This window comes from Passer domesticus, chromosome 2 (genome assembly GCF_036417665.1).
Source record: "Passer domesticus isolate bPasDom1 chromosome 2, bPasDom1.hap1, whole genome shotgun sequence".
NCBI lineage: Eukaryota > Metazoa > Chordata > Aves > Passeriformes > Passeridae > Passer > Passer domesticus.
The window spans coordinates 108,107,757-108,134,980 of NC_087475.1; the positions used below are offsets into that span (position 1 = coordinate 108,107,757).

At 42.9% G+C, this 27,224-nt stretch overlaps 1 protein-coding gene across 8 annotated transcripts in view; it reads right to left on the reverse strand.

The window, feature by feature from the left end:
- The window catches only part of PHLDB2 (pleckstrin homology like domain family B member 2), a 105,969-nt gene that overhangs the window by 58,453 nt on the left and 20,292 nt on the right, over positions 1 to 27,224 (reverse strand). For 5 of the 8 annotated variants that reach the window (XM_064410549.1, XM_064410547.1, XM_064410550.1 and 2 more), the window contains exon 1: positions 6,821 to 6,943. The exons of 1 other annotated variant lie outside the window; for it this stretch is intronic. The gene's annotated coding sequence lies outside the window, so the exon portion shown is untranslated. Of the gene's footprint in view, positions 1 to 6,051; positions 6,753 to 6,820; positions 6,944 to 27,224 lie in introns of those variants that run through there. 2 more of the 8 variants (XM_064410551.1, XM_064410545.1) reach the window with 2 other exon arrangements.

A 27,224-nucleotide genomic window follows, 5' to 3' on the forward strand; every position in this document is an offset into this window, starting at 1 on the left:
GGTGACAGCTACCACTTAATCAATGTGACAAACATTAAAGAGAGCACAGCTGAAAGGGAAGATTTTCTATGCAATTAAAAATGCAATCTTTTATTCAGTTTGGTGAATACATGGGTTTTCTAATAACCTTTTTTATGGTTAAATATTTATATGGTTTCATTTCAGGTTTGAGAACTCATTACACATCTCCTTTTCTAGAGAATGAGAGATCAGAGAAGTCATCACTTAGTAATAATTGGATTTGAAGGGGGAAAGAACTTTTTAAAAAACTTTCCACTGTGAAAAAAGCCAAGAAACAACCAATAAATTAATGAACTAATGTAACAAAGAGCTCAAAATCCACAGTATATCTGCTCTCATGAAATCATATTCTTTTAGATGAGGTTATGCAGGGCCTCCAGCAAGGCTGACTCTCGTTACAGAGCACATGCCACAGTCTGCCGTGTCTGGAATGAAGCAAAATTATTTCATCTGGGATTTATAAAGTCATCTGAAGTGAATGTATACAGCATTACCAATCATGTTTCATCTCTACAGTGCCCAGGCCAAATTAAGTTTTGTTTCACTAACAACCAGAAGAAACAGTGATTCACAACTCAAGCAGAGAGTCAAACAAAGGATTCAAATTTTAAGATATTATGACACTGGGTGCCTTTACAGTAAGAACTCCTTTCCCTTGTGCAGTGGTTTAACCCCAGCTGGCAACTCAGGCCCCACAGTTGCTTGCTAATCCCTACCCAGGATGGGGGAGAGAATCATAAAAGAGGGAAAACATGTATTAAATTAATGACAGTTTGATAGATAAAGCAAAAGTCATGTACAAAGCAAAGCAAAATAAATAATTAAACCCCTAGGAAACCCTTCTTCTCCCAGCTTTATATGCTGATTGTGATGCCATAGGATGTGGGATATCCCTTGGGCCAGCTGTCCCAGCTATATCCCCTTCGAACTTCCCGTGCCCCCTCAGCCTCCTCACTGGTGTGGCATAAGAAGTGAACAGTCCTTGACTCAACAGAAACACTACACAGCAACAACTGAAAACATCAGTGCGTTATCAACATTATTCTCATACTGAATCCAAAACACAATGCTGTAGCAGCTAGCAGGAAGAAATTAACTCTACCCCAGACAAAACCAGGACACTTTAGTGTAGGAGCCAAAAGCTGCAGCTCAACCAAGCCACAAGTACACTACATGTGTACACAGCCCTTCCCAGCATTTCATCCATAGATTTAGGGAGAAGTTTTCCCAGCACATAAGCTTCTCACATATTCTTTACCTGGGCTGATACACACTTTAGCAGAGTCTGCTCTGGCACCCACTTTGCTCTTATGTTACCAGTCAATAGGGCTGCAGTGCCCCAGGCATCGCCAAAGCCCTTCTCTGACTGATAATAAACAGTTTTAAACAAAACTCTCATACTTGGCCATCTATCTGTTAAGGCTTTTTTGCTCTTCATTGTTTTTTAATTTTCAGTTTCTCGCTGAACATTAACAGTGGCTCCCTACAGCTCTTGGCACCTCTACTGTCTCTGACATTTCTGTTCAGAAACTCCTATAGCACTGTATTGCCACTCTTGGAAAACAGATGAAACCCCAGCTGATGGAGGGCGAGGACAAAAGCCCATCACTGGCACCGCCTGCACATCATTAGAGTTTCATTTGTTCCGCCACAAGATCTTCAAATTATTAGGATCTGTTTCAACTATTCCAATAAAAGACACACTGTTTTGGAAACAAGAAAGCCTCTTGAATTTTCACACTCTGAACAGAATTTGGTGAATGAGTGGTGATGGCTTCAGCACCTGGAGATTTCATTTTTCCACAGTATAGCACACCTACGTGCATAAACAGACTGTTCCATCACCAAGCTCATTTACCTTTTCCCTGCATAATCCAAGGACAATGTACTTACTCCTGATTAAATCAAACCTGTTTTTATCCCTGATTTGCTCTGATTATTTACAAACAAAAGTCTTGATAGGCTTGATCTCATGGCAAAGTAAAACTCACTGGAATCTACTGTTTACCTCTGAAACACTTACGTGGAAATCCACCTTTCCCCAAGCCCACTGTCATACAGAAAAAATATATTCACAGAAAGGCACCTGCATAATTTGGTGGAGATTCTGTACCCATGAAAGGACACATCTTTATGAGACAGCAGTCATCTCTGCCAAAAACTGGACAACTCAGCAAGGCTGTGATCTAAAGGTTGCCTTAAACATCCTTCTTCACTTCCTCCTCCTCTTACCCCACAACATAATACACTAGACTCTAAACTACACCTAATATCTTGCCAGCATAGTTCTGAAATCTGTTCAGTCCCTGTCTTTTCAAGATATAAATCCTGCAACACATAGGTCTTTGCATGCAAGTGAGCATAAGGTCTCCTTACAGGCAGATTGTTTTCGTTCCTAAAACTGAGCTTGGCACCTTCAGCAACACTAAACAAATTAAAAATCAAATATCTGTGAATCATATTTGACTAAGTCACTCCCTTGCAACCCTGCAGGTTTCCGATGTGGAAGAGGGAGTGGCAGAGGAAGTCGCTCTTACAGCTTATCTCTTTCTCTGAGAAATTGTCACATTGGATACTGGAGAAGAAGAAGAAATAAAACAGTGCAACAGAAAACACCCTGAATAACAGTATGCCACTCATAAACCACATATATTTTACTGTAACAACCCACCTGACTACTCCAAAAATTGCACTTAAATATGACATTTTTAGTTACTCTGTCTTACTGTTATAACATGATTCTCTCCTATTTCATAAGGATTGATGTTGCCACATCAATTGCTCTTTCCAATAGATGAACATCATCATTTTAATCAGGTCACAACAGCTGACAATTTTAAATGTGCATCAAAAATGAAAACATTAATTACCATGTAAACACTACGGTTGGGTGACTGCAAACTGAGGGTCAAGCCATTGACATATGAGACACAAATAAAAATGCTGGGAAAAATGCTGAAGCTTTCTAACTTTTGTGCCATAACATAGCTACTCCTACCTGAAACTGAAACTGTTAAAGCAGTGATTTCAATGAATCTAAACTAATTCCTATGCATTTGGTAAAACAAGATATTAGACCACCTACTCAAACAGCATCACTTTAGTAGACATCACTGTCCCTCCTTACCTTAGAGTCACACTAACCACCTTTTCATCTGAAGTAGCTCACTGAGATAAACTGAAGGAAGAAGGAGGGTTAATTCTTTTCTGCTCGAACAAAAGCCCCAGACAGGCAGAAACATACTAGGAGAGATTCCTGTTAAAACAATGAACTCCTTTCATCATGCAGAAAGAGAGGGTTGACACAGGACAAGCCAAACTCCAGACACACTCATCTCTTCTATTTTGGTACCTTTCTGGTAGTTAAGTTCCAGAGTCAGTTATCTGACCCAATGACTGCATCATCTCATGACAGTAGTGACAAGCTCCCTGGTATCATTCTGATGCTATTTCATTAACTCCTTTTCTATTGGAAAGTTGAATATGCTGAAAAGATCTGCAAACTGAATCTTTAAATTTTCACAGAGATGGCAAATAGAAAGCTTTGCTGGTGAGCTGTGACTGCTTACTGTGCAGACTAAGAAAACCCAAACCAAACAACATAGCTGGTGTACAAATAAATACACTTAAATACTCTAGACCAATATAATTCTCACTCTTGAAGCCAAATAAGTACAGACTTTCTTATCTAAAATTTCAGGAAGGGTATTGAGTGCAAAACAATTATGTATCCAAATTCATATCATCCAGGAGCAAAAATTCTGTCTGTACAAGAGCAGAAAGACCTTAAAGAAAAGTTTCTCTGTTCCCACCCTACTTGACATGACGAACTTGCCCCTAGGGCACCCCTGACAAATCCAATGAGAACAGCTAGGTAAGACCCAGAAAATCTAAGCAGATAGAAAAACTAATAAAAAAAACAGCTTCATCCACTCTTACTATTTTTTTTCTTGCATGTTCTTACCATTTTTCTCCCATCTATTGCATTTTCCCACTCTCAGGCAACCTTTGTCCATGATCTGCTTTCCTCTGCGCTGATTTCCTCCACTGCTACTTTGTGCCTGTCACTTCCTTCCACGAATCAGTTGTCTCTAGTGCCCACTTACTCTGACAGCTTCTGTCTCCCCTGTTTCGCTCATCCATTTCTCCTCAATTTCTCTCCTTCCTGGGATGCTCGCTGCCTATTTCCAAACGTTCCCTCTAGCTCTTTAACACTTCTTTCATTTCCCAGCTCTCTCTCAGGGCAGCAAGCAGGCCTCCAGACTAAATGCTTCTCATCACACATGCTTGGCAAACACCACCACAGCAGTGACAGCTCGAGTGGCACCCGCCGTGGCTGCTGTGCTGCACCAACACGGGGCAGCATTTATCAGCAGGTCCCAGAACTGTGTTCCCTCAGGTGAGGGACAGAGGTGCTACACCTGCAGTTACGCTATTTACTATAATAAAGGAAGTTAAATGAAGTTCACTTGAAAACTGACTCCACCTGCATGAGACCCAAGCAAGAAAAAAACCCAATCTTGGTCATATTTACACAGTTCACTCTAGTCTCTAGAGGACCTCCTTTCTATGGGGGAAAAATCCCCTTGGATTTCTATGGCATCTTGGATGTGCTCCACCAGTCTAAAACAAACCCTAAATGAACAGCACCTGCTCAAAACACCCCGAACATAATTTTATAGCTACTTGTTTAATTCAGTGGGAAACACTGTTTGTCTTGCTGGCAGTTACTACACACCAGATTTAACCATTCATTTTAACAAATTAAAATGTATATAATACACTACATGTGCAGAGAACACAGCATTAATCTCTTCGTTAACAATCACCAGCACTTGCCCACACCTACTTTGATTATTTCAGCTTTTCTCTGGATCTTCAAGTAGAAAAGACAAAAAAGATCTTCCCATTTAAACATCTTCAGTCCTTCTCATCCAACTCCAGCCTCAAGATGGATCTGCTACCTTTAGCTCACCCAATCTCCACTTCCTATCTAAACCCAAAATACTTTAAATTTTTCATTATTGCTTCTCAACAATAGTCAACTAATGCCTTTGACTACTTCCAAGGACATGATTGATAATTGTATCTGATAAGCACAAGCAGTAACTGACATGGAAAAAAATGACCACTCTTCCTGCCCTGGCTGATGGTAAAGATTTCAATTTCCTCAGTAAAAAGAGACACACTAATGAGTCGATTTAGAATTTGTCAAAATGGAAGCGGAATAAATTACTGGTGTGTTAAAGGAACTGTTTAAATTGAACGATATAGAAAGTGTAGGATGTTACTACTTAACAGCCTTAAATATATCTCTTTTTCTGTAACCTGCTTAGTTCAGATTACCCCTCCCCATGACAACAAAGGTAGGCGCTCTCCCATCTTCTCATCACTTATCTCCTTTCTTTCCTACACTGCTTCCTTCTGCTGTGGGAAAGCAAGTCCATCCTCACCCTTTGGAATTCCATTCTATCATGCCTTACTTCTTCCCATCTCTGATCCTTTCCCAAGTTAATAACTTATTTTTGAGGACTTTATCCACAAGAGTATGGAGAATGCAAAAACTAGAAAGTTCACTAAACATGAAAATGTGCAAAAAAAAAGGTTGCTCTTCCTCCAAAAGAGAGTGAAGGTGTGGCACAAAAATGAAATATTCACCATGTGCTGACTGACAACATGTTCACCCAGATGCCCTGAAGATGCAGACACAGAGGATTCAGGCACGTGCAGAGTCAAGGCACAGAGACACGATGACAGCTTGACAAGCTGAGCATTTGGGGGAAGAAGGAACTGGTGACAAAAGCCGTGTGTGTGAGAGCAAGCAAGCACTCCGTGGCAGGAGCAGAAAGCCCATCTCTTGAGTCTTTATGTAAGCACAGACAGTCTACACTTATGCACATGGGTAAATTCCTCAGGTACCTTTGGGGCAGGAGAAGGAGCGGGGATTATAGTTTCCAGCCCGCTGCTCCCTCTGCTCGTGGGCAGCAGGGATCTTCCCGAGAAAAGCTCTGATCTCCAAGCTGAACTCACCAGACAGGGCTACACGGGGGGGACTTAGAGCTCTGAATCTGTCAGGAGAGATAGAGCCCAAACCCCGATTTCCGTCTGCAAGCCGATCCGCCGTGCTCCTGTCGCTAAACTCCAGCGATGCCGAGACGGCATCCATCGCCGGCTCGGCGCCGGGAACCCATCCCCGCCGGGCACGGCAGCCCTCGCACAGCCGCAGGAGCCTTTACAAGCCACCAGCCGAACAAAGGATCGCGGACAAACAGCCTTGTCCCACGTCTTCCCCTCCACCAGGTAGATTATTTACGATGGAAAACCAAACCAAGCAAAGCCAAGCCCCGCCGTTCCTCCCTGGCTTCCTCGGACGGATGTCCCCGGCGCCCCCGGGGCAGAGGTTTTGTTCGCCAGCGGGGACGCGGCAGAACCGGGGGAAACACCCGGACAAAGAGGGAGAAGCGCCTGGCGACGAAAGGGATAGGGAAGAGGGGAGCCCCGTCTCTATCGACTGCGGGGACCCTGCCGAGCCGGGCGGCGAGGGGGGACTCCACCGCCCCCACCCGCCAGACGTGCGAAGAGCCGGGGGGGTGGATGGGGGTGACGGTGGCACAAACTCCCTTAAAAGTAGCCCAAAAACCGGGGACGGCTGCAAGCAGCTGAGCCGGCGTCAGCCCAGGCTCGGCGCGCCCGAGAGGGACCCTCTCCCCATCCCCGCGGGGCCCCGCCGCCTCCTTTCATCCTGGCGGCCCGCGGGGGCTTCGCCCACCCCGCGGGACGGCGCTTCCCCCGCACTCACCGCCGCCTCCCGCCGCCGCTCCCCGCGCATCCCGGCGCCCGCCCGGCCGCAGGAGCGCCGCCGCCCGCGGGAGCCGCCCCCGCCGCAGTGCCCGCCCCCCGGCGCGGCCCGGGCACCCTCGCGGGCGGAATGGTTCGCTCCCCCCGGGCCGGGGTCGCGGGAGCTGGGCGGGCAGAGAGCGGCCGGGATGGGGGGGAGGAGGCGGAGCAGGGGGTGGGCCGGCGAGAACGGGAAAGGGGCACAGGGGTGTCCCCGGAGGGGCCGCCGGGGAGCTCTTCGCGATCCGTGAATATGAGTCGCCAGGCAATTTCCTGCCCGCGAGATTAGCTGAGCAAACAGGGAGGCGCTGGCAGGGCGCGGGCCCCGTTTTCCGTGCCTGGGGCGCGCTTTACCTGCGCCCGCCCTGCGCCTCATCTTCCTCCTCATCCCTGGGGAAGCCACGTTTCAGAGGGGCTGCCCTCCGCCCTCCCGGGTCGCCTCCCTGGTTGGGGCGCCTCTGCCACTCACCCAGCCCGGGGGTCACACCCTGCTGTGCCTGAGATGTCCAAAAATTCAGGATTTTCTCTCACCTGAGAAGAATACACCCATGAAAGTATGTGTGTAATACATAGACACCCTCGTGTGTGTACACACACGCGGCTCCCAAGAGACCCCCCGTCCAGTCCCCATGCATCACCGAAGAATGTAGTTGCCACCACCAGCTCTTTGCTGTTCCCAAAGCCGGGAACGGGCTGGTGAGACCGGCCGGCCCTTGCTGGAGGGGTTTTCACACCAGAGCGATCCTACAGACCAGCACCAGCTCGGCAAAGCGTGTTTGCCAGAGCAGTGTGTTTTGCAAGCGGCTGGAGGTGCCAGCCCTGACCTTCAGGGGTCCTGGCTCAGGAGGCTGCACCGGTGGGCTCGGAGCTGGTACAAGGGGGAAAGAAAAGGGAATAAAGCTCCCGGGGAGGGGTCGTCCCTCGCCCGGGATCACTGGGTGCTGGCAGCACCGGGCGTATGACCAAGCTTTGCTTTCCGAGCACCTGTGCAGTGTCAGGCTTGGTAAGGAAACCCCGGCGGTGAGAGATGCCAGCCAGCCTGGAGGACTCAGGGCAGCGAGCCAGAGTATCCTGCATAGAGATCTTGTTTCGTGCTGTGTGGCCTCGTCACATTACCTTTCCCTGTTTGTTTCCCAAAGAGGGAATTCGGGAATAGATGCACTTTCCTGTGGGATGGGTCAAAGCTCATCCAGCACTCCGCCAGGTAAGCCACTGCCGCGGCTGCTGCCCGCTCCTGTGTGCCACGAGCAAATGGATTTGCTATGATACACTTACTGCCTTGTGTATTCCAGGGGATATTTTACTTGGCTAGAACCATAACTTTCCTACAGTATAAACTTTGCTATAACTCATTAGTACCTGCAACGTGTATAGTGATACTCACAATACTAGAGAATATTTTTAAAAAGATGCCCTTGACTGTCCTAGTGTCTACTCTGGTTTACTATAAAAGGACATGCATTGAGACTAATTACTCTAAAAGGCCAGAACCTAGATGGTCTCTTCTGTGATACCTCCACAAACATACCAGTGTTTCATTTTCCACTAGCATTGAACCTGGCTCTTCTGTTTGGTTCACTGAGCAAGCAAGGCACTTAAAAAATAAAGGCACATGTGTGTAATAAATGCAGAGTTAAGGGCATGCTCACAGTTGGTAGAACTGAGAATTACTTCTAATGCTGCCACAGCCAGAACCAAAAGCAGCCAGCCTTCCCATCATTTCACATGATCTTCCTCTTCCTTTTAAGTGGGAAAAACTGTAAGTAATAGTCTGCAAAAATCTCCCTAGGGAATGTGAAGCCTAGGAATATGGAAAGCTGCAACTTTGCTCTTGTGGTCAAACTGTTGCTCTGAAGGACTTGTGATAAGTCAGCTGAAATGTTCCTTCACTTAGTTCCTACCCAGTAGGTGAGGAGGCAGCAAAGCTGGGTAAGGCAGACCATGTGTTTCCCCTGCTACCTGTGTGCTGTGAAAACTTTGTCTAAATCAGTATCATCTGCTTATTTTCAGCAAAAGAAATAAAAATACAGAATAGGACTTATTTCTAAAATAATAATAAATATTCAAAATAGTAATAAGTACTCAGCCATAGCTGAAGATCTAAAATAACAGGCAAGAGTCTGGCAATATAAAACAACAACAAAAACCCCATCTTACATTTTATGGATAGGAAATACTTAAAAATTAGGAAACAAGAGAACCTCCATAAACTAAAGAGCTGTAAACTCCTGTTGGAGCAAAAGAAGCAATGCTACTATTTTAAAAAATGTCAGGAAAAAGTGTATGGAAACTTGCACGAGAGCATAGAGTCATAGATGGGTTCAACAGTCCGTCTAGCTAGCATTAACAGTTTTCATGGCAATTGTACTTCACCATCACCAGTACTGCATATTGCAGAGGCTTTTAAAATTCTCCACCCTTCAGTATGCAAGCATGCCCAATAAAAGTTTGGTTTCCATGGTAATTCATATAAGTAGAAATCGAATGTGGGAATGTTTACAAAAGGCATACTTTATTCAGGAGCATTGCAAATGGTAACAAAATGCCATTTTGTTACCATACTTCAATGCTATTCTTCTGTAAGATAGGTGAGGTCACTTCAGCTGCTTCAGAGCTGAAGTAATCTCCGAGCAGGCACCCACAGTCACAACCTCTGCATTACCTGGTCCCTAACCTTCACAGATTTTATCCACATTAGGTGTGGACAAGACTGCATTTCTGCCAAATGAGCCAGAGCCCACAGCTGGGAGTTGGTTCAGCCTTTTGTTACTGTGCTAGGGTGAGGTTATGAAGCTTGTATCCCCAATCGTGTGTTCTGTTAGTGCTGGATATTATGTACTGTGCCTTCAGACTGGCTCTGAAGAGCAAGGTTTGTTTTGGTTTGTTATCAGCCTGCTCCCCCACAGCTGGCGGGACACAGAGACGGGGCAGTACATAGTGTGGCTTTTGCTTTTTGCTTTGCTTTTTGCTGCTTGCTTTGCTCTTGCTCCTGCTTCGCTCCTGCTTTGCTCCCGCTCTGCTTTTGCTTTTTTTTTTTTGCTTCTGTTAGTTAGTTTAGCTAAGCGGTCCAGATTTTTTTCCCTGGACTGTTTTTTCCCTTCCCTTTTTGGAACCATTCAAACCTGCTCCAGACTGGGACCTGGGAAACACCAAGAGTTTACATCTGGTGGCTGCAGCAGCCATCCCCAGTGCCGGAGGGAGCAACAACAGAGCGACCACTCCCAGGAAAGACTTTCTGGATTTGTCATCCTTTTCAGATTGGTGCAAGTGTTGTCATCTGGTATTGTTCATTTTGTGTGCTGGGGGTGTTTTGCCTGTTAAATAAACAGGTTCTTTCCACTTATCTCTGAGGAATCTTTCCCGAACCAGTGGGGGGAAGGGGCTGTGTGGGTTTGCTTTCTGGGGGGTGCCCCTTCTGGAGGTTTTCTCCCAGATTTGCCCTCATTCAGGACAGTTACCTGCAGGAGGAGAGGCCATTCCCAGCCTGACAAAGTAGGTTGAAATAAAGCTTCCTATTGATGGCTGGGTGCTGTTGTTACACCCAGCCTTTTCTTTGGTGGCAGAACTGGTCTGGTGTCTTCCATTTTGTGCCTTAACTACTCATTTGGATTAATAGTCTATGATTTGTTACATTCTTTGGTGGGGTGATGCAATTATTTATTAAAACCAGATCAAGAAAATGATCCAGGTGAAAGCTCCTCCTTCCAAACACCTCTACGTTGTCTGTAAACAGTCAAAAAATTACTTGCATTAGAGTGATTGGTTAGAAGAGAAACAGCTAGATCTGAGCAACTGTGCTTGAGACTGAACCTTTGTTTCTTGAACCAGCATCACCAACCCACCAATAGATTATTAAGTTGCACACTTTTTGAACAAACCTGTTGCAACAATTGAAGTCATAAGGATTCAGTGCTTTCCAGGATGTAACCAGAGCATTTTGAACCACGAGACTATAGTTTGAAAACCAGAACTTTGAGTGAAACTTCAAAGTAAGCAGTGATTCCTCTGCTGTAACTTCCTCAAAGACATTTTGAGGCAGTGTAGTAGGCTGGATTCTAGGTTATGAAAGAATCTTGATTTTTAAGGTTCATTGGGAATCTGCAAAATCAAAAGGCAGTGTGGAGGATGACTGCATTCATCAGTACAATTCTGGTGAAAAAAAACCTCACACCCTGTAGTTACACTGGTCATCCTAAGTAAAAATCTAAAAAGCTCTTAATGTAGCAATCAACAGAAGTGTATATCAGTAATAAAAGAAGTTGGGGTGCAACCAGTGGAGTGTTCTTGTGATTCATCCTGAAACTTTCTTGAACTGTCACACAAGAGCTACCAAGAAGAAACTGCCTAGGGAAAATAAGTTACATGAGTAATCAAATCTCATGCTTCAGGGCACAAGTCAATTGCTGGAAGGCTCAAGAAAGGAATTTCCTTACTCTCTTCCTTTGCACAGTTGAACACAATTAACTAGGTTGTAATTGCAAGGCAAAAAAAGCGATTATATTTTGCATGTTTTCTGAATCATCAGGCACTAACTGCTTTTGCAGCTGAATTCAGAGCTTAAGGGACAGGTCTAGTGGGTGGGTTTTGTTGCACTTCTGTGAGTTTTTGCCTAGATTTAAAGTACATTTGGGAGGTTTGCTCTTCTTTTATGCTGACTGCTGAGTCCACAGTAAAACTCTGTTGCAGAACTACCATGAAAGGAAGACTAATTTAGACAATTACTTTCCTCTTAATAATCAGTACTTACCTTAGAAAAAATCCCTGTGTCTATAATTGCACAACTCATAATGACTCATTTAAGTAGCAGCACTGTTGTATTCCTAATGGCCTAGAGATATAAACAAGACAAGATTTGTCGGAGAGGTAACCATTTTTATTAAGCAACTGGACCATTTAATACAACAGAAGAGCACGCTATTTCTTCATTGAATAGGGTACTTTAGTAATCAAAAGAATTTTTGCTACCACAGTATGGACATTGCTTCAAATCACAAGAGCACTCCCCTATTAGCTTGTGTATGGTTCTCTGTCTTCACAGCTGATTAATTGCTTCCCTTTCCTAGAATCAGTGTGTGCACTGGTCAGTGGGGGTGGCTTCGGGCTTCATCAGCCAGCTCTGCTACTGCTGCTAAGCTCTCGACAGTGCTAGTAAAGTGTTTTTTTCCTGTATACAAGTACATTTTTGATACATGATCTGTGAGAAAACCCGTTGAAAACTACAAGCAAAACTGCTAGCAAAACCTTGGTCAGTGCTCCTCATTGATGCCAAAGCAGTAGGAAAGCAGTTGGCACAAGACATGGTGCAAATTCTGTAGCTACACTGGCTTACAATTATAGTCACAGGTGAGGACAGCTAATAGTTTTGCACTGTTAGTACTAGTAGTGGTTGGATACATGGGTACCTTCATTCCATAGTTGCCTTCATTCCCCTTCTAGTCTTATCTTTTACCCAGCAAGCAATAAGCTGATTCATAAGTCCTAACATGCACCAAAGTTTGGGACTGTATGATTTCCTTCTGATTCCAAGCCAGGAAAGTTTTCTATTCTCCTTTTGTCTCTATTTATCAAAGCTGGATGCATAGATAACAGTACTGTGGGTCGTGTCAGTAAGACAGTATTTCATTTAATATGAAGTGAGACGAAATTTAAAGCAATTTAAGCTATTTGCCAAAGGTTACACAAGAAATCTCAGTAGGGGCATGGTATGGAACAGAAGAACCAAAGTTACTACTTTAATTTCACAGTTAATCTGTGTAAAGTTGGATCTCTCTCTGCTGAAATAAATTCTCTCAAAACAAATAAATAAATTTGTTTTCTTCCTCCTGCAAAAAAGTATTCTTTCCCTTCAAGTGAAATTAAATTAATTAATATGGAGTCAAAAGAGGTAACACAATGTATTTGTACCAAAAAGAAAAATGGTTGCCAAAACTTTTTTCATTCTGTTTGGAGTAATTTGGGCTTTTGTAAAGGAAAAAGCTTTGTCTAATGAAATTTAGATAAAATATATTATCACAACTTATTCATTAAGCTGTTTTTGCTACAAACGTGCATACAGAAGGGTTGTAGAGATTTTCTTTTCAGCAGATGGCTCCCAAATGTGGAATTATGTCCCATTAGCAGCACAAAGGATGATACAATATTGCTACTAATTTCTCATAGTAGTAGGGGCAGAATAAGATGCAGAGATAGATTTTTAGCCTCAGATTTCTGGATTAAAAGCATCTGAAAAACGTAAATGATAACAATTCTCTCCCTGCACAGCCCTTACTTTAGATTGCCTTAAATATTTTTGCTTAGACAAAATATACTAAACCCAAAGACAGACATCCTGAAGATGCGCTAATACCCAAGGTAAAATCAGCCTAAACCAAAATAGAAGTCAAATGACAACCCACCACCACGTGGCTTTCCCACTGCACTTGCACCCCCCTTCAACCCTAAGGGTACGTCAGGATAGCGGAGAATGTCACAGAATGCAATACGTTCATCTCCAAACAGAACGTGCAAGGGAAAGGGGAAGATGGTCCAGCACTTCCCCACAGGTTTTTAACAGATGGGTGCTGTACAAGCCTTGGCTCTTGAGACCAGGATATGTATGCCCTGTGCCAGATTAATCTGTATTCTGTTCTTCCCTTTCCTCCTTGCATCATGCCCAGTTTGGGTTACCCTGGGGAATAGTGGGGGACCATGCCCAGCCATCCTACAAGTAACACTGTTCCCCGTGCTTGCTGTTGGATGTGCAGCCTGCTTCACAGGGTCTGTCACAGGCCAGCAACAGGAATGGGCTCTGGCAGCCTGGGCAGGGCATGAAACTGTGGGAGGGCTCTGGATCACCTTGCTCTTTGTGCAGGCTGAAAACTGCTGGAACAGCTTTTGGTACCTGAGCTTAGTGTAAAGAAAGTAAAGCACTTGGGTACTTCAGAGCTCTACATCTCTCCATCTGCCCAGCTGGTGGTCAGTGGGAACTCTGCTCTTGAACCAGAAGCCAAAGCTTTACAGGGCAGCACACCAGCTAATGGTACAAGGTAAACTGAAAAGCAAATAAACACAGATGTTTTGGGAATATGCGTAGTTTGAAAATGCTGTTTTACAGGAGCTGAGCCATGAAAAGTCTGCTTCTTATGCACTTGTCCTTGTCTACACTGGTCCCCACAGAGCACTTGTCCCTGTCCTGTCATGCTGCTCCTGGAGCTGGGGCACCCCTTTTGCACAGAGCCCCATGTATGCTCTTTGCTCTGGGTTGCACTGCTGTGGCCATGACACCACGTGTTTCCCATGAAATTCCCACTGACTGATGTAGGATTAGGCCCACAGGAAGCAATAAAATATGCTTGCTGATCCCACAGTATCACAGGAAATTAACATATGACAATATTTAGAACATTGTTTTAATAAATTCCAATTTTGTACTGTAGTTTGAAGATCACTGTAAAATCTGAGATAGGAAGCTGGGGGTAGTCTGACTTCTTTGTCACAATGCCTTGTTTACATGTTCCTTTTTTTTCTTATTTGTACTACTGAAACCTTAAAGCACTCAAGGGGAGGCATCTCAGTGTTGGTGAACAACAACCTTCTTTTTAGTTGCAAGCTCCTCAGAGCATCCTGTAAACTAGAAACCCATTCTAAACAAAAAGAGAAATGCACTATTTCAGTGATACACTTTGCTAACAGGACATAAATTACTAAGCAATATGAAATGGCGACACAAAAGTAGCCCACAGGACCTGGGCAATTAATGCACAAAGAGAGAGGAGGAATGACAGCAGATCCTCATTAGACTTAGAAACAGTTTGTCGTTAGTGTATTTTTTTAAACTTCAGAATTTTAATGGGAGAAAAATGTTTATTTATGCCTCCAATCTCCTCTTTAGTTAATGGAGGCTTCAGGTTCCCCCTCCCCCTTCATTTTTTGGGGAGGCTGCCAAATTTTCCCAGAGCTAAAAGCAACAACTTTCTGTTAAACGTTACTTCATGCTTCTGGTATTAATCTAATAGGAGGCTGGATGGGGAGGAGGGGGAAGCTGAAATGAAAGCTGATTTCCTGCCATGCAGTGGGAAATCCATAGAAAATTCCAATCTAACACTAATTTTAACAGCTGGATGACTGCTTTGGCTTTTACTTGCCATAGGAACATACAACTGCATAGGGGATTTTTGGTTATAAAAACAAAACAGATGTCAAGCAAAAGGCAAAATAAAAAGGAGGCTTGCATCTGTAAATGCCCCAATTAAAGCATCTTTTTGCACTACTCTAGAAATATCAACAAATTTTGAAATTGTCTCTTATTTCTGTTAACATTTCTAATATGAGTATTCATGGAAAGAGAAAATATCCAAGAAAATTGTCTTGCTAATAAGCATTTCAACAAATATTTACTTGGGAAATGCTCCAATGACCGCTTTGAAAAGGGCATTAGTGAATTTGAGAATCACACAATAGAGACACTTGAATAAATCTCCTTGATGGCGATGAAAAAATCATAACAAAACCAGTAGATTGTGAACACTCAAAATATGAGAGAAAACTGTCCTGTAGCAGTCCTGGCCATAGACAACATACAGCACAGAACTGTTAGCAGCACACCTCTCAGGCTTGACTATTCTGTTAATAATTGTTTGGAGAGTGATGGCCACAAACGTAATCCTTTATCTTGACTATTTAAAATGTCTGTTTTCTTCTTTCAGTGCTTGTTGCTCCACCTGTTTCTTACACACCATATGGCTCCAGTCATGACATATTGCAGAAGATTTTTTTTTACATTGATGCAAAGAAAGCCTAATACAGTACACATGCTGAAACTAAATTCTGTTTTGCAGATGAAGCGGGGCTATAGCTTGTGTGTGTGTACAAGGAAGGACCTTTACCACAGATTATACTGATTAAAAAGCTTTACCTGCACGCTGGTGCATGCAATCAGCAGAATGTGGCAGCTGGTTTTTATGTCCCTAGCTGCAGCCAGCTGTTAGGCTGCAAGTGTTAAGTCATCCTTTTCATCAATCCCAGGCTTGCATTAGGCAGACTGGAGGACTCTCAGGAGCAGCAATGCCTGAGAAATCCCAGAAGCTAATACCCAAAACATGAAGTTATGCTGTGTGAGCAGTGAGGCTTCTCGAGGGGCAGATAAGCACAGGGCTGGAACATTTGATAGTCTGAAGTACTGATGGGCAGGAAAGACGAGGAATGAAAGCCTGGAAAATGAGAGAATGAGAAAAATTCCTGTGGATATCACATTAGAAAGGAGTTTGAACAGATGAAGCTGCTTAGGGTGTTGAAAAAGCAGAGACCTCTAAGAAGAAAATTGTTTCTAGTTTCTTTATTTTGTGTTCCTAAGCCCCAGGACGTTATGCATAGTTTTTAAGTCAACAGGACTATTGCCATTGCTCTCTCTGTACTCCAAAAATTCCAGCTGGTATCAGGTTTTCCTTGTAATGGAAACAAGCTGGCAGAACTTCAAAGTCTTGATAACAGTTTATACAGAGAAAGGACAGGAACAGTTAGTTATACTTCCCTATTAAAAATGTTGTTTTCACCTCTCCATTTTTTTGTAAAAGTTGGATAGAATTTGGCAATGAAATGGTGCCACTTGTATCTGGTCAAAGCTCAGGAAGAGAATGTCAAAATGTAACTGTACTGGAATTTGTTTGGGAAAGGTTATCTGAGAGCTCAACTTTTGTTAAATATGCCATGACCAGGGGCTATGAGCACCATGAAATCCTTGATCTCAGTTGGACAGCTTTTAAATGGCTAAGAAACTGAAATGGAAGTTTGAAAAATAGGGATGTATGAGTATCCTATTTCTTTATTGGAAGGCACAGAAGTCATGCAATTCTGATAAACATGAAGACAGTATGAACCCTCCAAAGAACATAGGAAACTGAATGAAAAAATGTTGAGTAAGTGAAAATAACACTTCAAAATAAATTTGCCTTTGATTAACAAATCCAGTTCAAACAATTGCATCTGAGTCTTAATCTTTTCCAAGTTTTTACCACAGCAGGATTGTAGCTTCAGTTTCAAAGCTGTCCTAACTTTCCATTTTTACATCTCTGAAAAAAATGTTTCTCTTTTAAAAGTACTACAGTCCCTCATTTATTTTCTTCCTTTTTTCCTTCTTCCCTGATCATATGCAACAGCAGAAACGGCCTTTGTTAGCTTTTTCTGGGCTGGCAAGAAGCCCAAAGATCCAGCTGACAAAAACCTCAAGTCAGCAATTCCAGTGTGAAGAATGTCATTTTCAGAGCCCCCGTTTCACAGGATCCGTGTGACAGAGCATCTCAGCAGCTCCACACAGAAGAGCCTTGCATTGCCCTTTCTTCCAAAGGGAATTATCCTTGCTCTGTTCCTTGTGTTTCAGTGCGGAGCTCTTGTTCCCCACCTGTTGCTGCCTGGCGTTTGTGCGCTGAGCTCTGGGGGAGGCTGATGTGACAGCATCAGTGCAAAACAAAGCTCCTATCACTGGGTTCAAGGAGCAACTGGAAGGCTCAGTGGGCCAGCTCCTGTGCCTCCCAGCACTCATTACATCTGAAACAGAGCATCCTGTACTCAGAGGGAAGCAGCTTGAGAGGCTGTGTGAGCCTAGACATAGTAGGGTCAGCAAAAGGTCCCCGAGTTAAATACATGTGTGCTGCTGTAATCCTCACCTACTACTGGATCACTAAGTTTGCACCAAAATTTCTATCACAAAAAGGTCAAGAGCTTCACAAAAGTTGCTGGTTCACAGTGGGCAGCACTCAGAAAAACAAATGCTGTGAACAAACTTAAGGGTCTGTCTCATGTTGATTAAGGGTCTCATCTCTTTAGTTGAATAAGGTGAATTTTGATTTATTTTTTTCCCCAAGGGACTTAAATTATTTCTGGGGAAACAACACAGTAAATAAAGACTTCACTGGGCTGTGCAGTGATCTGAACTACAGCTTTGCAGTACGGAAGTGGTTCATCCTGCACTTCATTTAATATCAAAATAAGCACTTATTTCTCATGCAGTTTTTTTCCTGAGCCTTTCTTTAGTGGACACAAGTGAACACTGTGCTTTTTGTTCTTTCTCCTCCCCTTTCCTCAGTGATCCTTTGGTATTTACCTCCTCTCATTTTGGATTTCCTGTCTGTACCCTAGGGAAAGGATTTTCCTGTGAGAAACAAATGTCACGTTGCTGATCTGTTTGGATGCCTATAGTTCAAGCGTATCCTCCATGTGAAGCAAAGCTCTCATCTACCTGCTACCAGAAGAGTACTACTATCGGATTATTTTTTTCCTGAACCATTTTATTTGGAACAAGCTTTCTAGAATCAATTTTCTGGTCACTAGCAGAGCTGCTATTTCCATTTTTTAATTAAGGTGGATGCAACTGTTTTGAGTAAGTGAAGACCTAAATTGGATTAAATCTCAAAATTCAAACCAAACATCATTTTGAAAACATATGTACACACGTACTTTCTGTAGGGTCCATATCACATATGTTTTGGTTACTGTATTTGATGTTTTGCTCTGAGAGGGGGAGAAAAGCAAGTGGGAGTACTCTGCATTTCTTCTGCACATATACAGAGAGTAGGGCACAGTGACTCTAGTAGAAGCATCCAGATATTAAACACACACAGCTGTTCCTGAAATTGCAGAAGGTGGTTCTGCATAAGAGAAGAAACATTCCTGGCAATTCACACCTAATTATTCATGGGAATAAAAGTCACCAGCAGGACAAGAGAAGGAAAGCAAGCTCTGCATTTGAGCAGCAGAAGTCCCAGAAGATGTGTCTGCTCTGATGGTTGAGACCCAAAACTTTGTTCCTCTCAAACACAGGTTTTTGTTTTTTCCAGTGATCAGAGAGACCAAAAAGCCTTTAGTCTCTGGGCTGGACCACATCCAAGGCTGCTGAGCCTTGGGTGCCTTGCTGACAGGCTTTGGAAGTGCTTGGGCAGAGAGGTGCCACCTCTCTTCTCTGGCTCTGGAGAGGCAAGAAGACATACCACAACTGTGCTGTGAAGACAGAAAAGTAGTTTTTGGAAGCTTCCTGGGGATTATGTTTATGTGCATGCTCGAGTGCAAGGTACAAGTCCTATACTGAGCATGTGTCATACCAACAGAGTGCAAAAGTAGGGCTGAAGAGTGGAGTAGGATGTATTGCTTAGTGCATTTTCATTTAGAGGTCTTCAGGGTGTTTGGTGCTTAGGTTGTTGAAAATGCCTTAGATTTCTTTGCTATCCTCTTGTGGTATGTGATAAGAGCCGCTGAATTGCCCTGATTGCAACTGTGGCAAACAACAGTCTATGTCTTTGAATGGTTGTGCTGTACAACTTCAAGCTGTTACAGAGCATTGGGGAGGGTTTTGTGGCTTGTGGTGTGTGCAGAATGGGTGATTTCTAGACCTTCTGGGTCTGACCCCTGTGCTTGTGAGGCATTGGATGGGATGACCGTGGTGGCTTAATCCATGTACAGTGTACATGTCACACTGCTCACTATTTTAACAGAAATAAATAATTGCTTTTTTGTATTCTCACTTTGAAAATTGACTAAAAACTTGTTTAATGCACATGAAAAAATGTCTAGATGTTGAACTGTGGGTAATGCTTTCTGGAAAGCTCAGAAAAGCCAGTACTCCTGCCAGTGCATCACCAGAGAGCTAGCTGGGGTTAGAAGAATGCAGCAGAATCATGTGCAGCCTTGTGTCAGTCTTACCTTGAACCCATTTGCTTTTCATTTTCTTCAATGTCAGTGTAAGAAGAATCTAAATCTACACTGAGTGATCATTCATGGGACTAATGAAAGACAGATGCAGACAGCGCTTTAATAAAAGCACTGGGTTGCAGGGGAAATTTTGTGGAGCTTGCAGACACTTTCAGACTAGAGGAACTATCTGTGAAAGGCACAGTTCAGAGAGTCTTGAACTTTGTCTCACAAACTTAATGTTAGAAATCTCTTAAGGTCAGGCATATAAATACACTGTCAAAAGCCTTGTTTTTTCAAATAAAGACACAAGGGACAACCTTTCTGTCACAGCAGACAGCCCATTCACATGCTAAATCTAGTCAACAAAACAAACATTGTGCAAAAAACCTTCTAGGCAGTGAGGTAGGAGAATAACCAAGGAAAGCTCGTTCAAGGAAGAGACCGTGCTGGATACTAGTAATCAAAGAGTAAAACTGAACTGTGATCATGCTGACTGTACAGTAAAGGAAAAAAAAAAAACCAAAAGCTCCAAGTGCAGCTCTCACTTTGCCATTTCAACTCTAACAAGTAAATATTGCTATACAGAAAGCTTCAGTAGAATTGATTTAGGCTAGGTGGGGCTGGTTTGTGTTCTATTCTTACCTGGCCTTTTCCTTCTAATTGATGCTAATTTATATTTTCCACACTGGAATCTGAAGTTGCATTCCAAATAAAAGGTTCACTTGCTTAACTACAATTAAAAACTGAGACACCCGCTTCTTTGCCACAGCAATAATGAGATCTGTCAGAGCATTGCCATGTTCTAACTGGTCAATACTTTTTTTTTAATACTTTGCATAATTTTTGCATAACTTCTTTTCACGTGGACAAGAGTTTGAATCTGGTACTGCATTTTTTTGATGCAAAGCCTTGTGATTTTGGATTAACTCATTAAACAGAAGTTCTCACATATCAGTGAGAACTTCAGAGCAGATAACACCTTGCTTTCCTGAAGCTCCAGGTGCCTGACTTCTGAAATTCAGCTTTTATTCAGTCAGAAAGAAAGTATTTATTTGGCTGTGACTTTGTTTATGCCTTCTCTGCATGCTGCCCTGTTGTCTTTCTGGTTTCTCTTCCACATGAACAGTATTCAGCCACCTGCATGTTAATTCAGCCTGTTGTCAAACCCTCCTCCTACACGGCATTTTCTTAAACAGCTTTGTACAGACACTCCTTTTTGGGGTGGTGGCTCCTATTGTTTCAGCTATCTATTCCTTAAAGCCTAATTGCACTCTGCAGTTGATTCAAATGAATGGTGGTTGTTACACCCGCTATCTTCAGCAAGTGCCAGCATCACAAGATATGCATTTTTAGTATCCAGGCAAGCCACTGTGTTTATGTCCCTCAGAACTACTCAGCAGGACACTAACCATGGATTACAAGTTTGCTCATATACACAGATCTCTTCCCAGGGAACTTCTAGAGCTGCAGACAATCTCCCTCTACATTTGTACAGTAATGAAACCTCGTATTTAAAAGCAGTGGCTCCCTTTGTTTTTGACAAAACTAGACTCTGAGTGCTTTGGGAAAATGGCCCGTTCCACTCTACCTCTTGCTCTATAAATAATTTTCCTATCCCCAGCTAAATCTATTTTCCAGTTAAGTATGCCAACAGGCTGTTTTCTTTGCTGAAAGATCTGGATTTTGCCTTAACTGTAGATCCATAACTTTGTGAAATGCGACTCTACACATTTCAAAATTAACCTGTATTGTCAGCTAGCCTTAATGCGGTAAGATACAGCATAGCCAGAGTAAAGAGATTTTTACCTTTCAGTCAAAACTGTCTTTTATGGCAATGAGTAGAAGCTGGCTTCATTCTCTGGTAAGCTCTTGACATTGGGACACCCACATTCACGTTCCTGCTTTGTTTATCTTAGTGGGTCTGGAGTAAAAACCTCTGGTCCGACTTGGGCAGAACTTTTAAGTGGGATACTGTGTCAGGTCAGTGCCTGATACCACAAAACAAATATTCAGGAATTAAAACATCCCATTAGCATCCAAAAGCAAACATTAGTGCAACTGAGTTAACAAGAAAAACACATATGTAAAAAAGAACATTTCAAACAGTTCTCTTTTCACTCCAGCACTGAATAAACAAATTTCAAACTTCCAATACTGCTGAGGAGCAAGCACTGTACTTCAGCAGTAACAGAACTGCAGCACTGGTAGCAATGGGCTTTGGGCAGAAGCCCTTAAGATTCAACTGTTCATAGGGTGTTTCAGACTTTTGGATGGTTCTTCAGATACGAGTCTCCTAGAAGCCAAATTGTGCCAACTTGTCTCTTCCCAACTTGTCCAGGTTTCTTTACTGCCTTCGCTTCCTGGGCAAACGCTGACACCTGATGGAACAAAGACTGCTGCCCCTTGCAGAGCTTCACAAAGCACAGGATGGTGCTCTGAGTGCAGCAGCAAGCTCTCCTCCCTGCGCTGCTGCAGATCCTCCACCCTGACCCTGCCCTTTCCAATCATCCCCATTAGCGCAGCTTCCGGATACTCAGCTCTGTGTTGGACCACTTCCAAGGCTGAGGAACAACCCTCGTTTACCTAAAGACACCAGCCTGGCCTAGAGCAGGGATGTCCTTTCTCTGACCCATTTGACAGAGGAAATTTATCAGCTTTGGAGCTTTTCCACTTTAAACAGAGACTTGTTTCAATGCTGCTTGCCAGGACCTGCTCCATGGACCACACTAAGGAGCACAGTGTCATGGAAATAAATGAGCCACCTCCTTGGAATTCTTCAGCCTGGCAGTCATGCCCTGGCAGGAGCCTCACCTAGTACCTATTGTTGTCAACCAACAGGTCATAACCTAGAGGCAACATGCTGCTGCAAATAAGCTGTTTGTATGAACAAAGAAAAGTGAATGCATGGGCAGGCTTTGGAAATCCCATGGAAGTTTTACCTGATGAATTACAAGGAGATTGCAAAAACACTTAGATACTTCTGGGAAGTACCCGATCCCGTAACTGCTCCATCCCAGGAAATTGCCTCATCACTAGGCAGAGTAGTCATGCTACCTCTAGCTTTTTGCTCTGTGTTTTGATGAATCTCCTTTTTCTGGAGAAATCATGACTTCACATCCACAGGTGAGGTGAAGAGGATCTCTGTGTCAATTCTTTAACTGGAAAAGCCAATTATCCTGCACAGGGGGTGTAAGTTTGAGTTTCTTCAGGAAGGGGAGGAAACTCATGCTGAACTGATTCTCCTGCTTAGTGGATGAGAGATGGGCACACAACTCCAAAGAGAACAGCAAATCCCCCAAGTGACAATGCAAGTGCCTGAGCCCAGGCTATGAATCTTGATTTCATATAATCCCTTATTTCAAAGTTGTGAGCAGGCAATCAGCTTGGGAGAGCACTGGAATTTTTTGTACATTTTTGTTCTTGTCAACAGCCCCATTCCTGGGCTGTTTGCTCTCTTCATTAGGCTATGGCTAGTAGCCCCATTTTGGACACGTGGACCAGGACTTGGAAATGCAGCCCAAGCCCTCAGCTTTTAAAAGTTAGACATGTTGCTACTCCGTGTTCCCATTCTGCTGTTCTCCAAAATGGCATGTGCTGCAGAGTAGACCCACAGACGAATCACACAGGTGACTGAAAGCTGGGAATTTTCTAACTTTCAAGCACTCAGTTCTCTTTTAATGAGATTCTAAAAACACACCTCAATATGTTTCTAAAAGAAAGTTTAAAAAAGGGTGGAAATAATATCACATAGAAATTTCAGAACTTAGGGTGAATCCCTGATATTCAGGGTTAATGGCAAAGTACATGTCACATCTCTGCCTTAAAGCATGAGGTACTAATATTACTCTCTGAAAAGGTATGTACATTTCCTAACCTGAGAGACCCTCAGTGATATTCATTCTATAATATTCAGCATGAGCCATATGCCCACTTACTGAATAGTCCATGCTTGACATTTGGAATTCATAACATCCAAAACAGTCAAATGGAGCCCTTAATGTACATATTTTTAAAGTATCCTTGAATGCACATATTTGTATCTGCTCTTTCTATAACAATACTGCGCTCCTCAAGGGATGGCTGACAGATCATGGATGCTTACTTCTGTAATGGGCAGTCTGGGAGAGAGTGAGCTTTTGCAATGCTCAAGAGGAGACAACAAAACCGGCTGTTCAACTTAGCTGGCTTGTCAACATGTTGTCCCCATAATTAGCTGTGCCCTCTGCAACCTCTTATTACACCAGCTGACCTAAGAAACATTAAAATCTCCTCGGACCTGAAAAGTGTAGAGTCCCGGTCAAGAAGTGGTATGAGCTCACCTTCACAGAGACGTGGTAATCCTCAGTGTGAATGACTCCTCAAGTTAAGCTGTCACTCTCCAAAAGCCGGGGTTAGGACCCAGGACTTCATTGATGAAGACATATTAAACCCTGTCCAGCTCAGAGCACACACACAGAGGCTGCTGCAGGCAGAATAACCATACAGTCAGAGCCAAGTCACACTGATATTGTATGGAGCCTATGTGGAGGCTTGGCCTCAATTAGCATATAAATGAAGTGGTACACGCAGCTGCAGCTTGCCAGAAAATGAGACAAAGTAATCTCCCCAGTTTGGCAGCTCTCTAGAGCATTTAGCTTGTGAATGAAGAACCAGGCACACTTTGAAGCCAAGCTGGGTCCACAGCTTACAGCCAGTTGACTTTATGTGGCAAAAACATGTCTTGAGAAGTCATGAAGGAGACTAATGCTTTTCCTGCTCTTAAACTAAGTTTCTATTATAGGAAAATGACTTTACAGATACTCATCACCATTCCAGAAGACTGATAGCATTTCACCTATTGCATCCACAGGCCCAGATGAGCTGTAGTATGGCCCTTCTGGTGCAGGCCTCTGGACATTAACAGAATGCTTGATTTTATTCCAAGTAAAGCAGAAGGAAGGGAAAGTGCACAGGAAAAATGATACAGAGAGACATGACCATGTAGCTGGTGAGCTTAGACACAGACAGAAATTTTACTTAAGGAGCTTTATTAGGTAAAGAATAAGGACACAAAAACGGTTTCAAAGACCTTAAAAACTGGTGCAAAACAGCATAGAGGGAATGAGTAGCCATGTTTACTTTTAGAGCCTATACAATTGAGACAGAAGAAAGAAGGCTTGTGTTTTTGTGCAGATGCCTTTCACATTCATTAGGGTTTAGTTTTTCTTCTTTAAATATTTTCAGTTGTCAGGGGCTCAGCTCAAATGCAAAAGCAGGGGAATGTAAGCACAAAGGTATGCAGATTTTTCCACAAGTAGTGCAGTCTTATAAATACATAGTCTGCTTTGGGGAGACTTGGGTTTCTAGGAGAGAAAGCAAAATAGATTTAAACGTAGGTAAAATGCAAAGGGAAGATCAGCGCTGGGCAAGAATGGTATTTTTCTTCATACTTTAAACTGTTTTAAATATCGCACCTTAAAAAAAAAAAAAATCCATTCTACATTTGTATTAGCAACCACAGTCAAGCCTACTTTGACTATACACATAGCTGCATCTTGTTCCCTATCCTGGGAAAAGTGCTTCTCTTCATTAAAGGGTAGAAGTCACAAGAAGATCTTAGAAATCTCTATTAAAATCCTCTTGGCACCCCTTCAACTAACTTACAGTTTATTTCTACGCTGAGTTTGTCCCTTCCCATAGTTTTCTAGCTTCAGTATAGTGCTTTCCTATGGTGCTGTAGCAGCTGCACGCTGGAATTGCACAGGTGACTCACACTTTGACAGTGCCCTGAGCCTCCTCCTCAGTGGGGTGAAGTGGGTGCTGTGCTTCTGCTCTTCTACCCATTTGGCCTTGTAGGCACCTGAACATGTGGGGTCCTGGAGCTGCTCTAGCAGTCAGGTAGATACTGCTAGAGGTCCCATCTGCTCCTCAACAACCAGGAAAGCTGTGATGTGAATAACCTCTTTTTCCATGGCGTGAAATAGTCAAATGAAAAGCAGAAATGACAGCATGCTTGAGCAAGAGCTGGGAATTTTAACAACTTGGATTAAAGAAATATGTGACATCCAACTTGATTCAGTGCAAAAAAAAAAAAAATTAGATTAATATCACAAGACATGAAACATCAAAATATAAGTACTCCTTGAAAAGCCCCCCCCTTGCCCCTCTCATTCACATTACCCGCCCCTTGGCAATCTGTTTTCCTGTTGAGCCATTTCTGGCACAGCTATTGTATGAAGGGTGGTTTCTGATCTTGCACTCTGTAATATCCCATTCAAGTTCCAACAGGGGAAAAATATTTCACTGAGAAATTAGCATTTGTTTAACCCACCCTCACAAAACAAAAAAAAAAAAAAAAAAGGGAACAAAGTTGTTCATCAAAAATGAGTATAGCAGAATGAAATAATCCCATGACTCAGGGTTGAACCAGAGTGATGATGCAGATCTACTAATAACTTCAACTTGCATCTGTTCAAATTAAAGGGCAAAACTACTGTAATCTTGTTAGGTCTTGTATATTCTGACAACACCACCTGAACTAGAACAGCAACATAATTTTCCAGTTGTTTGCACTCTTTGCTTTCTTGTGGTCAGGAACCTAAAAGCAGCTCTGGCACAAAGAGAGGGCTGCTTCCAAAAAATTTTGCTCTGTAAATACATTTCTTATTCATGCTTCTAGGCACATAACATCACCTCCAGGATCACGAACCTTTTATGACCATGACCTCCAGCTTAGAAACTACAGTCTGTTACAAAATGAGGATGCTAGCTCTGTCCTGAACTCACCCACAAAAGGTCATACACAGATTAATTGGTAAATCTTGTCTCTGTCTCTCTTCCACCACCACAAAAATGCAAAAAAGCGAAGCAGCATATCTTAGTAGAGCAGGAATAATGATAATTATGTAGAGATTTTTCTTTGTCTGTATTATTTTAGCACACAGTCACATTGGCCACCTTCCTCTGCATCATTACCTTGATGGCTGCCAGAGCTGCATCCAGCCCTGATATCAGCTCCTGCCTCTGGTGCAACTTCCAGTTAGGAAAGTGTACATACACACTTTGTAAGTATTCACAAAGTATTGAGCCTCCCTGTACCTATTGCTTAGGTCAGGGGAAGGTTGATTTCTCATTTTAAAGGAACTGACATGTAATACAAAGATCTCAGAGAAGACAACTTTTTGTGCTCTTCAACATAAACTACAGAGACCAGCTGCAAAATAACAGTTGAGTTTCAGCTATAAACAGACTGAGTTCCACAGAGGATTTATATATCTATTTTTGTTCAGTTATTTATTCTACAGGAAAAATGCCCTTTTTAAGGCCCCAGGAAGGCAGAGGGATGAGACAAGAAAAGGAAGTCCTGCTTATGTTGTTAGAAGCTTCACTTCTAGACTCAGAAAGGGACTCTAAAATAAATGTTTTACAAAGGCACAAATTTGGAAAGTCTTCAAGAAAATTATACCTTTCAATAAATAAATAAATAAACCTCACAGCTCTTCCATCAGGATATTTAAAGCTACTTTCCTGCCTTTAAAAGCACACCCTGTCTTTTGTTTCCTGGCTGGGTGGTGGAAAAAACCCCGCAGGGGTACAGAAATTACAGCCCAAGGTAAACAAGAATAGTATGTGTTTCAGTATCTGAATGAGGCAGTGAGGCAAATGGAATGGACACTGGATTGAATATAAAGGAGAAGAAAGAGACAGATTTCTCAGGTCAAAGACTC